General features: G+C 42.0%; 1 protein-coding gene across 3 annotated transcripts in view; it reads right to left on the reverse strand.

Annotated features, from left to right (window-relative positions):
• MARCHF5 (membrane associated ring-CH-type finger 5) overlaps positions 1 to 13384 on the reverse strand; it is a 366957-nt gene that overhangs the window by 12178 nt on the left and 341395 nt on the right. The window lies entirely within an intron of this gene.

Consider the following 13384-nt stretch of genomic DNA (forward strand, 5'->3'; position numbering starts at 1 on the left):
CATGATTTTGCTTGGGCAGAGAGCTGACAGAATGGCCTAGAGGTATGCACACTCGCCTTTAGGCTGTCTAGCCTGGGTTTCTGATTTCCAACCCAACTATAAACTGTCATCCTGGTGTTTCACAGGCAGAGTGATTCATCAATGCATGTGCCATCGCTCGCATGGACGTTAAACGGGTGTCCCATCTGGCAGCATGCGTTGGTGGACGTTAAAGATTCCATGTTGTCCTTTGTGAAGAGTAGGTGAGCTATTGCCAGCACACTGAACAAATTTCAGTTGGCTGCCCTAACCATCAGAGGGTATTAATGAGGGCTTATAATGATTCATCAGCGCTTAAAATGGCTTATTATCATCAGCGCTTATAATGGCCATCAGAGGGCTTATAATGATTCATCAGCGACACAACCACACCCTCGGCCAATGATACTATCCCACAACCTTGTGCTGCATCCGGACGACGAACAACTTGGGTAGACCATATATCCAAAATGGCCTCCAAAGCCAGCCATCAACTGGGCATCCTTAGTTGTGCAAGATCTTTTCTTGGCTCGTCTGAACTTTTGACAACCTACAAGGCCTTAATTCACAGATTGTTTCCCTCCATTCATCTGCCCTCCTTTTCTCTCACCTGTGGAACCAACTTCCCAGTCTGTTCAGTCCCATTCTTCCCTCCAGGGCTTAAATACAGCTCTTCATCACTACCTCAGGTCATCCATCATCTACTCTACCATCATCCACCGACAACTAACATCATCTTTTCTCACCCAAATTGCCAAACACTCCCTTTTTCCAGGTTATTGCTCCCCCCCCCCCCCCTCACTCACCTCCTTTCATTTGTTAGTTGTCGGTTGGTTTGTTATATTTCTATTTCATGCCCGTTTTCCCCTTCCTCTACTTGCTGTGTTTCAGCTTGTGTGCAGCTTGTTCAGCCCCACATGTCCCTCTTCTCCTTCCCTTGATCTCACTTTCACTTCTACTATGCTGTTCATGTTTCCCCCTCTCTATTTTGTTCCCTTCCATTCTGCACAAGTTCTTCCACAAGCCTCGATCATGTATACAAAAAAATAAGAAAAAGAGTGGCAATTTATTGGCAAGAAAAAGAGTGGCAAGTGGCAATAAAGTTTGACTTCATTTCTCCACACTGGGTTTTGTATTTAGATTTTTTTTAAAGTCTGTGAATTTTTTTCCCGACATTTGTTTGTTATATCAATTCAATTATGGCATTGTCCAAAAAAATGTGTAAATGGAATAATTCAAAGGCGCCATTTATTGTGTTTCTGAACAATATACGATTGTATTACTGTTTCCGTGCAATCATTAGACCATTGGAACAAACTAAAGCATAATCAAGAAAAATACAATGGCGATGTCATGTCGCAATGACACGAGATAAATCGCTGCAAATTTTGATTTGGCAAAAAGATGAAAAGCAAGTACATACATGTAATGGATGAAAGTGAACAAATGTTCCCCTCCCATGTTAAAAATTGCCATAATTATTTTTGCTCAAAGGATCATTGCTAGACAAGCAGCCTCGGTTTTGCCTTTGTGGTGTAATGACTATTCTCAGAAGTACATGCTTTGGCAAAGAAGAAAACCTTAATTTCACACCAAGCCTCCCACGCCCTCACTCCTACAGGGCCCGACATCATGCAGTCGTCGAAGCAGGGTTATTCTCCAAGTAACCCACTCGGGTTTGGCAGCCGATGTGTGAGAGTGCGCTCTTGTACGGGAACCCTCATGTCTAATGAAGCAACGGGTTACTTTAACATACCTCACAAACAGATCAAGTAGCAAACAAACAATGCTCCTGCAAACACACATATAGAGACAAAGGTTCGAGAGAGGTTGAAAATGAGTCGGATGGAGAAAAAAAAAAGCCAATCAAAATTTCTGTCACAAAATGACTTCAACAAAGTGACTCATGTAGCAAGAATACTGATGCACAACTAGAAACAACCGACTTCAAAAGCATCAGTAATGCAGTGCACGAGTCAAGATGCTTCTTCGGAGCAAAGACGGAAAAGAACCGACGTATCCTTGAAGTGTCTGAGCAAACACCAAGGGCATCATTAGGTCAACAACAACAAAAAAATTAATTGCAAAAGGTCTGCACTCGCAGCAACAGTGGTATTGCATTGCATGACTAAGCTCTACAAATCCTCACCCAGTGTGTTCAAGGTCACAAACTTGACAAACTTCACCTCGTAATTTACTTATGAAAAAAAAACAAAAAACGATGCGCCCTAAAACTACTTTGTTCAAGTTCATGAAAAACCCAGTATATAACATTATACAAACAAGTTACTGATGGACATTGTTTGTTTTGTCCTAATATAAAAGGTGAAATAAAGGGCTGCCAAAATCTTTGAAGAATTCTACATTTCAAGGAGTTAACTAGCAAAGGGAGCGATCGGACAGTTTATTCAGGGCGCTCTAACGCAGAATGGGATAATTGTGGATATTTTTGTTGTTTTTCGTAATAGTCATATTGGAATCATTACAGTAGTGTTGGTAGCAGACTAGCAGGCAATTGTATTGCTTTAGAAGCATGTGGTCTAAGGCCGAGTAAGCTATCTAAAGTAAAAGTGGAGTTAACGATATTGAAGGAAGGTTAAGTGGCGTCTGATGTCATGGCAAGATGACGTTGGCTGTGATACAACATGTCGCAGCAACGGAAGGTTTACTCAGAGGATTTGAAAAATAGGTACAAGCTGTCGCGCAAGGAACTAAAAGCAAAGGATTGTGAGGTAATGTTTTCTTGGTATTCTTTCAAGAAAAGGAAGAAGACGAAGACCACTCTGTTTTGCATCTTCAGATAAAGAGGGCTGCCAAAGCAGTTTCCGAGGCTAATGGCCACAATCCTGGATGGGTCGCCAGTCTGATCCAGGATACTCCAATGGCTCATTCATCCCAGTAAGCTGGTATTCATTTTACCCCACCTCAGAAGGATGATAGGCTGAGTCAACCCACCTGGTGTTAATTCAATGGCATGACAGGGGCTTGCACTCAGGACCTTGAGAAATCAAGCCAGCCGCCCCGTTAAGCCAACACCAGGCTTTCAAGAAAAGCAAAGGGAATATAATTCGTGTATATAGCAAGAGAGGCCAACCTAAGGTTAGAAGAATGGTGCTGGAAGAAAGGTTTTAGGCTTAAAAAGCAGTGGGAATCATTTTGGGGGCAAAGGGGAAGTTTCCAGAATGATGGTGGTCGGAGGCTTAAGAGAAAGGGGGCAGCAGAGTTTTCCATGGGAATTGAGGCCTCTTTTAGGTTTAAGGGAGGGGGCAGGGTTGGAAAGTTGAGAGGCTATAAATGAGGAAACTGCTACTGAGAACATGATTGGTAGGGGCAGGCAGCAATAAATAATTATATACAGTCACATGAAAAAGTAAGTACACCCCATGTAAAGTTTTGACTTTTTCAACATACAGCTATTTGATCTTCATTTCAACAATATTGCTAGATAAACGTGATATAATATAACAAATATCATGAAACATTTACATTTTGTCGTCCATAGTATAATTTAAATAAACATAAATGCAAATGTCGCATGTGGAAAAAGTAAGTACACCCCGACATTTATCACTACTTCAAATACCTAAAATTAGAATCAGGCGCACCAGCTCAGGTGCAAATGATTAGAACATCGTTAGAGAGGATCTTGGAGGAACCTGTCTTATTTAAACCTCAGACATTTAGTTTGGTTTGCTTTTTGTTGTTGAAGTGTGCGGCGTCACCATGCCTAGATCAAAAGAGCTCTCTGAGGCCTTCAGAAAGAAGGTTATAGATGCCTTCGAGTCTGGGAAGGGATTTAAAAAGATCTCCAAACAATTTGAAATCAATCATTCGACTGTCCGGAAGATCATCTACAAGTGGAGAAGATTCCAAACAACTGCCAACTTGTTCAGGCCAGGCCGCCACAGCAAGTTCAGCCCGAGAGCGGACCGCAAGATGCTGAAAGAGGTCTCGAAGAACCCCAGAATGTCATCACGGGACCTACACCTAGCTCTTGCCACTGTTGATGTCAAAGTGCACGAGTCTACCATTAGAAAGAGGCTGCACAAATTTGATCTACATGGGAGATGTGCCAGGAGGAAACCTTTGCTGTCCAGAAAGAACATCAGGGCAAGACTAAAGTTTGCCAATGAACACCGAGGTAAAGACCAGCACTTCTGGAACAATGTGCTCTGGACAGATGAGTCAAAGGTAGAGCTATTTGGCCACAGTACCAGAAGACATGTTTGTCAAAGACCAAAGGCAGCATTTGACCACAAGAACCTGATACCAACTGTAGAGCATGGCGGTGGAAATATTATGGTTTGGGGCAGCTTTGCTGCATCAGGGCCTGGGCAGCTCACCATCATAGAATCAACTATGGATTCTTCATTTTACCAGAGGGTGCTTGAGGATAATGTGAGGCCATCTGTCGGAGAGTTGAAGCTCAACCGAAGGTGGACTTTGCAAAATGACAATGACCCTAAACATACCAGTAAATCCACCAAGGAATGGCTGAAAAGAAAGAAATGGAGGGTTCTGGAATGGCCAAGCCAAAGCCCGGATCTAAATCCATCGAGATGTTGTGGGGGGATTTGAATGGAGCTGTGTATGCAAGAAACCCCTCAAACATCGCACAGCTGAAAGATTTCTGCATGGAGGAGTGGGCAAAAATTTATCCCAGTCGATGTCAGAGACTGGTAGACAGTTATAAGAAACGCCTACCTGAGGTTGTTTCTGCCAAAGGGGGCAATACCACCGATTAGAGCCAAGGGTGTACTTACTTTTTCCACATGCGAAATTTGCATTTATGTTTATTTAAATTATACAATGGACTACAAAATGTAAATGTTTCATGATATTTGTTATATTATATCACCTTTATCTATCAATATTGTTGAAATGAAGATCAAATAGCTGTATGTTGAAATATGTTGAAAAAGTCAAAACTTTACATGGGGTGTACTTACTTTTTCACGTGACTGTATGTGTCTCTTGTGACATCATATTTACTGCAAATGGCATCCCCACAAGAAAAAGAATGCAGTATGTTGCCTGGTTTATTCAGACCAAATCAGCTACACTGGTTCAACAACAGCTTCAGGACGATCTAAGGAAGGCAGCGACCATCGAGGAAAAATAAGTTGTGGCCCAAGATAGTTATGGAGACCTGCTACAGAGGAAGGGGGCAGGCCGGCCAAGCACAAGTGATGAGGATGTTCATCACGTTTGTGAATCTGTTCGAATTTGGATGATGATCTTGATAAATCCTGACAATAAAACTTTGAGAAAACGTGCAATTGTGATTTTGAGTTTCCTACCAAAGGACTCTGCTTTTATCCTTTCATCCATCCTAATGTGGGGGGGAGGTTTCATGGATTTCTCAATACATTTTTGATTTTCCACCAGTACTAGGCGTTACATATCCGCCACTGCTAGCCGGCAGATTAGTCTGTATTGATTATCATGTTAGAACGGCATATACACCACCGGTCAAAAGTTTTAGAACACCTCAATTTTTCCAGTTTTTAGTGAAATTTACACAGTTTAATGTCCAGTGAATAGCCTGAAATGGTACAAAGGTAAGCAGTAAACTGCTCGAGGTTAAAAAAAAAGTTTAGGTTCGCAAAAACGGGAAAATAATGTAAATTGCACAGTTATATTGTAAAAAAGAGGCCTTCTTCAGGGAACAAGTAATGGGTGAACAACTTACAGCTGTTCTGCAGCAATGCAAGTAAATTAAGCCTTGAAAGTTGATGCAAACAATTCCTACAGGTGTCCCAACCTCTGCTGATTACTTGTTTACAAGCCCCCTGTCTGTATAAAAGCAGTATTGGAACAGACTGTTATTACACCCTCTGAAGCATTAGTTGGACAATATTGCACTGCAGGAAAGAGTATATTAGAAAATGGAGGAAACTCTGACAGGAAGAGGTCTGGCAGACCCAAAGCCACAACAGAATCAGAAGACAAGTTTCTGTGAGCCAACAGCTTGCGTGATAGGTGGCTCACAGGACAACAGCTTCAAGCACAGCTTAACACTGGCCGAAGTAAGCAAGTCTCAGTTTCAACTGTGAAGAGAAGACTTCGAGCTGCAGGTTTGACAGGTCGAGTGGCAGTAAGAAAGCCTTTGCTAAGATGGGAAAATAAGAAAAAGAGGCTTGCCTGGGCCATGAAGCACCGCCAGTGGACTACTGAAGACTGGAAGAAGGTCTTATGGACCAATGAATCAAAATTTGAAATCTTTGGTTCATCACGCAGGGTTTTTGTACGCCGTCGAGTAGGCGAAAGGATGGTTCCTCAGTGTGTGACACCAACTGTCAAACATGGAGGAGGAAGCGTGATGGACTGGGGCTCTTTTGCTGGATCCAGAGTCGGCGACTTGCACAGAGAGCTACTGGCACCCTGAACTAAAAGGACTACCACAGCATTTTGCAGCGCCATGCAATACCCTCTGGTATATGCCTAGTTGATCAGGGGTTCATCCTACAGCAAGATAATGACCCTAAACACACCTCCAGGTTATGTCAAAACTACCTTCGAGAAAAAGAACTAGATGGTAGGCTTCAAATCATGGAATGGCCAACACAGTCTCCAGACTTAAACCCCATCGAGCTGAGTTGGGATGAACTGGACAGAAGGGTGAAAGCAAAGCAACCTACAAGTGCAACACATTTGTTGGAACCTCTGCAACAGTGTTGGGAAGAACTTCCCGAACAATATTTGATTTCCATTGTAGAAAGAATGCCACGAGTGTGTTCGGCGGTTATATCTGCAAAATGTGGCTACTTTGCCGAGTCCAAAATAAAAATTAAATTTTGTTAAACAAAATGATTCTGTGATTTCTTTTTTTTCTCCAATTTTTTTTATTTGTTCTTTGCTTAATTTCAGAGTACATTGAGACATTAAACTGCGTGAATTTCAATTAAAACTGGAAAAATTGAGGTGTTCTAAAACTTTTGACCAGTAGCGTATATTATTTTATCTCAAGAGTGTTTGTGACATTGTATTTTGTTATATTAACGGTATCGTATTAATTTGTGATTGGAATGATGTTCTTTAGCTTTAAGATATAGAGAGATTGAGTTTCAAGGAAAATGCGGAAATGATGTGAGGGTTTCCACCTATGACATTTGCGGATTCGGCATTTGCAGTTTTGCCATTGACCGTGTATAGAAACATTCAGATGCAGTAATTGTTTTGCCCAAGTCCTTCACGAACTGGCTGTCCATGCCTGCCATTCGAATGGTGTCACAGGAATGTGAAATTTATTGGTTCATGGTTTGGCATTCACCATTTTTGCATTGCTTTTTTTTATTTGGCCTCCCACCCTGCATAGCATAGGTGTCTCAGTAGTAATACATACTTATACCAGGTTTGGTCAAAATCGAATTACTGCATCACAAGTTAGCTCGGTAATAACATTTTTACCTAACGGATCTCTGACCATTGACCGCATAATGTAATCAGTTCATCTTTGCATCATTATACATACCTGTACCAAGTTTGAATTAGATCCCTTCAGCCGTTCTCACGTTATAGACCTATTATAGACTGTGATATTTGACCTTTGACCTCTTGACCCCAAAATCTAATCAGGTCATCTTTGCATCATAATACATGCTTGTCCCACCTTTGGTCAGAATCCCATCACTGGTTCACAAGTTATCGTGGAAACAGGATTTTCACCTAACATGACCTCTGACCTTTGGCCTTGTGACCCCAAAATCTAGTCCGTTCATCTTTACCTCATTATACATACCTGCATCAAGTTTGACCAACATCCCTTCAGCCGTTCTCAAGTTATCACGGTCATGAAAAACTATCACGGACAGATGGAAGGACGGACAACCTAAAAATATAATCCTCCAGCGACTTCGTCAATGTATGCATAAAACTGATAACAGACAGCCTGATGGACAACCCAAAAATATAATGCCTCTGTCATTACCGCTCCTTCCCCCACACCCCCAAAATAAAATAACAGAATGAGACTTCCCCAGAAGTTATAAAATCATGGAATTCCTATGAAACGAGTTGTCTATCATTTGAATCTGGTGACAAAGGTGTTGCAATGGGCGATGCGTTGTGATCACTGCATCAGCGTTACCTCTGGGCATCATACATTGTAGATCACATCATACATTTAGATGAAACATCAATGGATCACATCATCAAATTGGCAGATGATGACTGGAACACCAACCTTTAATGAGTATTTTGAATTTGAGTAATCTACATTTACAAATGCAGCAAAGCCATCACTCGACAGGAGTTTCGAGCTTCTCTACTGTTATAGATCCTGTATGGCCATCCTTCCAACTACCTCCCTCCCCCGCTCCTGCAATCCTTCACCCCTCACAAAGTATTCACTCAGTAAGCCATTACTTATTGCCTTCTCAAAGTCAAAGCCTGAGTATGTGGGTGTCTTCTGATAACTCATGGAGATGGATGCCCCTGCCTTGCATAACCCCAGGTCACCTGTGGGCAAGGTGTAGTACCTGTCAGCCCCCCTTACCAGGGTGATGGTCCGTAAATGGCAGATGACTCTGCACATCTGGTGGATGAGAGTCCATTCGACTCCAACAGCACGGGCGGAAGAGGGCGAATTCCCCAACGGCCAGCAGAAGGACAGAGAGGAGTAGCGACCCCAGTCTATACCACACATTTACCTGTGTGTAGCAGCCATATAAAGGCAATGCCATCATTGCCTGAGGAGACTCGACATCATCAAGCTCTATACTCAACTCCACTATCATTCCCATTTTCTTTCTCATCTATTAAACCAACTCCCCTGTGCCTGTTCTTTCACTCTTTTCTCTCCTGCCCATCAAAAGAGAGAAGCTCCTAATGTCCCTGATACTTACCATCAATCTGAATTTTTAGCTCCCAACTGAGTGGCAGCCCACCTGGGGGCTTGTATTTTGGGTCCTGTCATGCCGTGCATCCATCTGTTTGGAGCTTTGACAAAAAAATGGCTGGATGCATTTCTTTCATATTCAGAATGTGTGCTTTGGTTTGAACCTCCGCTTAAAATGAGTAATTAAACATTTTGTAAATTTCGAATTGTTCTCACTCAGATTTCAGCATCACCGTAATGATGGGTAGCATATGGCTACGTTTTTAAACGTTCTTCATATAAGATGATGATCTGTAATACTGGCTACCACCAGGTGGTACTATACGATACACATTAACATAGAGAGAATTAGGATCTTACCCCACCCTGAATGCCTTCCCCCAGATATGCTACCCAAACAGAAACCATACTTGGGCTGCTACCCTTAGGCAACATGCAAAATTTGGTGGAACTTGGTTTCGTATTTTTTTAGTTTTTGAAGCATAAATAAACAAATAAATAAATAAATTAAAAAAAAACATACAACTTCACTTTTATATGTGCTAAAAATATGACAAAAATTGATTTTCAATATGGCCGCCCTGCCGCGCCCATTTTGGGGTGTACAACGTCCAAATGCAATCCCAAACTAGTTTATGTCTTAAAGATGCTGCATAACAAGTTTCATCAAATTTAATCAATATTTGTGACTTTTAGAGCGTAGACGTCGAATTGTTTACAGACGACAGACAGACAGACAGACGACAGACGGACGACGGATGACGGACACTGGGTGTCGACAAAAACTGAGCTGGACATGCTCCAGTTGAGTTAAAATCATTTATCATTATGTTTCGTGACATTACAATCTGTTATATGTGCATTAAAAACAGTCATAACAAGCGTTACGCCTAGGTCCCCCGTCGGGGAAGTGATGTGAGTTGACAAAGTGGAAGACGCAGAAAACATGCTATGATATGATATTTCGCTCACAAGGTTCAGACATACATGGAGGCGGCCATCTTGGATTTTGACGTGGCGACCCAATTTTCAATAGCGGTCTTCCTTATGCCTAGATACACCCACACACCAGATTAGAAGTTGGTACTTTGCTTATTTTCCAAGATATTTCACTCACAAGGTTCAGACATATATATTGTGGCGGCCATCTTGGAGTTTGACGTGGCGACCCAATTTACAATAGCGGTCTTCCTTATGCCGAGATACACCCACACACCAGATTAGAAGTTGGTACTTCGCTTATGTTTCAAGATATTCATCTCACAAGGTTCAGACATACATGGCGGCGGCCATCTTGGATTTTGACGTGGCGACCCAATTTTAAACAGCGTTCTTCCTTGTGCCTAGATACACCCACACACCAAATTAGAAGTTGGTACTTCGCTTATTTTTCGAGATATTTCGCTCACAAGTTTCAGACATATATATGGTGGCGGCCATCTTGGATTTTGACGTGGCGACCCACTTTTCAATAGCGGTCTTCCTGATGCCGAGATACACCCACACACCAAATTAGAAGTTGGTACTTCGCTTATTTTTCAAGATATTCATCTCACAAGGTTCAGACATACATGGCATCAGACATACATGGCGGCGGCCATCTTGGATTTTGACGTGGGTTGCACCCACACACCAAATTCGAATGCGGTCCTTCGCTTATGCACACACGCACGCACGCAAACACGCACACACACACGCACGCACGGACGCACGCATGGACAGACGGACGGAGGGGAAAACCATAGTCCCCCTTTCGCTCTGCTGTGCGACGGGGGACAATAATTCGTTGCATTATACATATCTGCACATGCGTTGTTTAAATTACGAACACGTCACTAAAGGCTTACATCCGGCCTACAGCAAGTTTAACAATAGCTTTTATGGACCTTAGACATTAAAGGTCCCCTCCGCACCCTTGCACTTGATCTACACGTCCCATTTTAAAGGAGCGGCTGAGGGCTGTGTCCTAAATGAGGACTTGCATCCTTGTTACCTTCGCCACCAAAGGTGGTTATGTTTTCACCCCTGTCTGTCTGTCTGTCTGTCTGTTTGTTTGTCTGTTTGTTTGTCTGTCCGTTTGTGAACAAGATATCTCAAAAAGTTGTGGACAGATTCAAACAAAATTTGGCAGAGAGGTAGCATGTGTGACAAGGACGAAATGATTCGATTTTGGTGAAGATCCGGATTCGGATCCGGCTACTCGAATTTTTTAAGTGATTCTTCACCATTGGGAGATAGAGCCAAAAACGATACATACATAGCAGGATATCTCAAAAAGTTGTCGACAGATTTGGACAAAACTTGGTGGACCGGTTGGGTATCTGACAAGGAAAAACACATTCGATTTTGGTGAAGATCTGAATTCGGATCCGGCTACTCGTATTTTTAAGTGATTCTTCACCATTGGGAGATGGGGCCAAAAACGATACATACATAGCAGGATATCTCAAAAAGTTGTTGACAGATTTGGACAAAACTTGGTGGACCGGTTGGGTATCTGACAAGGAAAAACACATTCGATTTTGGTGAAGATCTGAATATGGATTCGGCTACAAGAATTATTTAATTTTTAAGTCATGTTTTCAGGTCTTTCATGTTTTCAGCTACAAGAATTTCAGGATTTAATATCATGAACATGATATTTTAAAAAGTTATGGACGAGTTATGAATAAACTTGGTGGACGAGTTGGTTAGGTGACGAGAACAAGCCGATAGATTTTCGTTCAGGTCCGAATCCTGATCCGGCCTATCAGTGGATACAAAACGTAAACTGTTCACCAGGCGGAGGTATGCTCTCTACTGAGTGCCGTTCTAGTTTCAATATTGTCACGTAACTCATCCTTCTCCTGCTTCTCTCTTTTTGTCCCCCGTCGCACCACGGAGCGACAGGGGGACTATGGTTTTTAATAATTATTTTTTCATCTGTCTGCACTTATTCTGCCTGTTCACCTACATCCTGCTGTTCTCAGGGGTGGATCCAGTGGGGGCACCCAGTGTTCCCCCATAAGCCCCTCCTGTCAAAAGCGATTGGTTATTTAACATGTGTTGAGGAATGTATAACCAAAGATGTGGTCTCAGAATGTGGGATCATCCGATATTCCTCAGACCACAGCTGATGTTGAACGCAGCGTACAACATGGAAGTGATTTGTACAATTCAGGTGGTTCCCATAGTGATTACTTGATGAATAACGAATGATCAGAATCACTGATTTGTCATCGGAGATGATTCTTTTCTCCTAACCATTCATGAACCAAGATGTGGAATGGTATCCCAAATACCAGTTAGTCCAGAGTCCTATCATTCTGTTTGAATTCAGTACTCAGTCTGTGTTTTCAAGATTCAGGAACATGCCTTTTGACCATGGAAAATTATCCAAGGTATACAATAGGCATCAAATGTGTGGGAGAAGAAAGCTTTGTTATAAGTAATTCACACGCAGTTGAGGTGATGATGAAGACCAGCCATAGAAATGTTAAGCTGAAGGTCACCTCCATGTCAAACCTTATTCAATACATCAGAGACTGATTTTTTTTTAATCATTATGTCATTTGTTTCATTATATATGCAATGCCTGCTTTTAATTCAATTGTATTTCTATGATGAGAAAGAAGAAGAACCACCCTTAGAGGCCATTTTTCCCCGCAGAGCAGAGGTTGACCTTTTTCGGGATATTGGTCCCCTTTTTTGAAGCAACGCTTTATGGCCGGATGCCCTTCCTGCCGCCAACCCAGTTGGTCGCCTCTTGCAACACACAGGGATTTACCAGTGAACTGGAACTCAATTTGCTGATCCCGGAAGGATGACAGGCTGAGTCAACCCCCCTGGTGTTAATTCAGTGATCGACCGGGATTCGAACCCAGGATCCCAGGATCCCAGGATCCCAAGCAGGCACCCTAACCGCTAAGCCAACACCAGGCTCTCTATGATGAGAGAACAATTAAAATAAATACTGAGATTTGAGCAAAAGTTTTTTCATTAGATAACTTATTTTCAGGTGTATCAGACCATTCTTTGTCTATATTTAAAAGTCTTTAGAACTTATACGCAAAAAGGAACAACCACAAAAAATGTTCCCCTCACTCTGCTCGGTGAAATTACATTTTTCAGTGTAATGTACATTTTTTTCATCCCCTCCTCCTCCCCCTCCTCGCCACTCCCTCAACCTAAAATCATGGATCCACACCTGGTTCTCCACTCTTTCTTCAAAACACTGTGGCATTGATTTACTTTGTTATCCTGCTCTACAATGAGTGGCCTTTACCTTCTAGGAAAAAATAAATCTGTAAACCATGACAACAAATGTTCAACATACTCCACACATATATATATATATCCACAATAATAGCATATGTATATATTCAAAGCAATGCTGCCACGCAATGCATTTGGATGGGAGTGGCTTAAAACTTTAATAACAAACGTCATTTGGATGGGAGTGGCTTAAAACTTAGATAACAAACGTCATTTGTGCATTCAAGGCTATCTTGATTATATTCAGTGATATATCAATAATGAATCAGCTGC

Source organism: Myxine glutinosa, chromosome 3, assembly GCF_964187855.1.
Source record: "Myxine glutinosa chromosome 3, kmMyxGlut1.1, whole genome shotgun sequence".
NCBI classification, from domain to species: domain Eukaryota; kingdom Metazoa; phylum Chordata; class Myxini; order Myxiniformes; family Myxinidae; genus Myxine; species Myxine glutinosa.